The following is a 3197-nucleotide window of genomic DNA, read 5'->3' as shown; positions in this document are numbered from 1 at the left end:
GACCCTTGCATGGAAGGTGGTTATTGGCCGCCACCACCACCATGCCTAGGTCGCATGAGGAAAGGAAAGAACAGGTTGACATGGGCTTAAGCGAATGTAGGGATGAAGTAGCGGATCCCCCAACCCGCGAAATAGGATAAACTAGGTGACACCTCGCGCGTTGTTGCAGGGATTGGTTGCAATATTATTTGATGAAATTTAAATGAAAAATCAAATGAATATAATATATTGTGTTCTATAATTATAAAATTGTACTCCCTTCGTTTTTTTAGTCTGCATATAAGATTTGGTCAAAGTCAAACTACACAAAGTTTGACCAAATTTATATAAAAAAATATCAACATCTATAATACTAAAGCTATATGGTATGAAAATTCATTCCATGATGCATCTAATAATATTGATGCCATAATGTGATTGTTGATATATTTTCTTATATAAAGTTAGTCAAACTTTATAAAGTATGACTTTGACCAAATTTTATATGCAGACTAAAAAGAAACGGAGAGAGTAAATATATATAGAACATAAGTAGCATTTCTCATGCATGTAAAGAGAAATATAATTAGTGTGTTTGATGAAGTGGCATGTGTAGTGAGCTGGGATGTGTGCATGTCCAGAGAGAGTATGAATAATAATCCTCATACATGTTAAGACTTAAGAGAAATAATTAGTGGGATGATGAGGTGGCATGTGTGCATGTCGAGAGAGAGTATGAATAATAATTCTCATACATGTTAAGACTTAAGAGAAATAATTAGTGGGATGATGAGGTGGCATGTTTGCATGTCAAGAAAGAGTATGAATTAAGATAGTGGGGATAACTATTCAGGTATATAGGATTACTTCAAAATGTATTGCAAGCATATCAAACAAGCCAATAACTGTACTCAACCACAGCTCAATCATGAAGCGGGTTTACTTGCACCCCTAGGCGAGTGTCCTTTTCGCCCTGCCCTAGGACCCGACCTTGGGATGGTGATAATCTCAATGAATTCTGGTGCATTCATTTTCAGATGGCACCTCTAATTAAATACCATGTAAACATCAAAGATGCAAGTGAGAATTAGATGTATTACTCGCAAAAAAAAAAGATAATTAGATGTATTGTGGTGCTCCATTCATTTTCAGATGGCACCTCCTTCGCGAAACTTTTTATGCGAGTAGTACTATGCTAAATCATGTTTGCTATAAAAAAGTTTCATAAATTCTTGACTCTTTTTATGTATATTTTTTCTCAATCAAATGCAATGGGACCCAAGATCCATTGGCTATTTCCGACAGTACAACCCAACCCAACCTACGTAGAGTTCATTCGCCGCCCACTCTATACCCCCAGGTGGTGCCCCTAAACTAAGATCCCCCAATTGTGCCATGGCAACTGACGCCGCACCGGGCGCAGAAGATCGCCGGCCCGGGCGCAGCGACGCCGCGCGTGCTCCATGGAGGCCGCCCACCTCGTCGTTCTCCTCTCGAACCCCAGTGCACCTCCAATTTTCCGGTCCAAGTTGGAGCTGGCAGCGGAAACTTAGATGTATGTATGTATGTATGTATGTATGTATGTATCACGAGATTGAGTTCAAAGTTTATTTCCTGGCAAAGCAATCTCAGGCATCGGGTTCTTTTCAGTTTATTTGAATCCTGTTACTTGATTCTGTGCCTTTACGTAATTTATATCTGCAGGTCTCTTTCCGCTCGTCTCTTTCGTTGGGGTTGCGGCGGGTCTCGGGTGAGGTGGTGTCAAGGTCTTGGTGTGAAAGGTGGGACTTTTCCGCTCATCTCTTTCGTTGGGGTTGCGGCGGGTCTTGGGTGAGGTGGTGTCAAGGTCTTGGATGCCGGGGTGGCGGCCCTGGGTGGTGGTAGCGCGGTGCTCTTGGACAAAACTCGTGCCTTGGTGCTGGCTGGTCATCATGGCCGCGTGGGCGGCGTGGTTGCCGGGGTGGCGGCCCTGGTGGTGGTAGTGCGGTGCTCTTGGGCAAAGCCTATGCCTTGGTGCTGGTCGGTAATCATGGCCGTGTGGGCGGCATGGTTGCCGGGGTGGCAGCCCTGGTGGTGGTAGCCGGTGCTCTTGGGCAAAGCCCGTGCCTTGGTGCTGGCCGGTCATCATGGCTGTGTGGGCGGCGTGGTTGTCGGGTGTGGCGTTCAGTGGCGGTGAGTGTTGGCCGAGGTGAAAACATGTTCTATCTTCGGACGGACCGGCGGCGACATAGATCGTTCCCTTCTTGAAGGCGTCGTCGCGGCTCTCATTGCCCATCATGCGGCTCCAGGGGAAACTCTGATCTTTGGATCGGGTGGTGGCGGCGCTCCGGTGTCGTACCGCCTTAGAGCACATGGTCCGTCATATGTAGCTTCATCTCTTCATGGTGGTAGTGCTAGGGGTGGTGTTACTGCGCTCAGCGCCTATTTATCCTGCCATGGGTGTGTGAGTGTGTTGCGGTAGCGTCTGTTTGTATTGGATGCTTGTTGTGATCGGTGCTTTATATATAAAATGGGACAAAAGCCTTTTTCGGTAATTTGTATCTGCAGGTGTTCAGAATTTTTACCCGGGGTGTGCTCTTTGGTTGCAGCCTGAGCAAACGACGACGGTGCGGAACCAAAAGTTGCAACCGCATCAGCCTTGTACTCAAGATTCTTTCTAGGTGAATAAGTCATTTGCGTAATTCTAGGTTATCGATTTGAGGAATTAAATATGTATTATATGTCATAAAATATATATCACTAGATTTTTACACGGATGTAGTTTCTAAATATATATATTTTTGTCACATATAATACATATTTAGATAGTTAAATTGTCGATCTAGAATTACGTGAATGACTTATTCATCGGGACGGAGGTAGTACTTCAGATGTGTGACCCTTTTCCACACTGGAACACTGCCCGCACAAGGTACCAGACCCACCAGATTCTTGGAAATTCTCCGAAATAATCATTGCAAGCATCAGTCATGTACATGATCATTTGTTTCTGGTTTTGGTTGCAGCTTGAGCAAGAAACAACTAAATTGGAGATGGACAGTTACCGTTACTTAGTTCACTTAGCTTACCTGAGATTTGTGTTACTCCTGTAAAGAATGTGTTACTGGTCTGCTTACTTCTGAATCTATAAATTCATATCCAGTGGGTAGAGGTTTTTATGTCGTGATTTCCTGGGTTGTGCTGTGCATGATTCTGTTCCTGTAGTTTATTCCCAGCAG

The sequence above is a fragment of the Triticum aestivum genome, chromosome 3A, assembly GCF_018294505.1.
Source record: "Triticum aestivum cultivar Chinese Spring chromosome 3A, IWGSC CS RefSeq v2.1, whole genome shotgun sequence".
NCBI lineage: Eukaryota > Viridiplantae > Streptophyta > Magnoliopsida > Poales > Poaceae > Triticum > Triticum aestivum.
Note: the sequence above shows the minus strand (reverse complement) of the source record.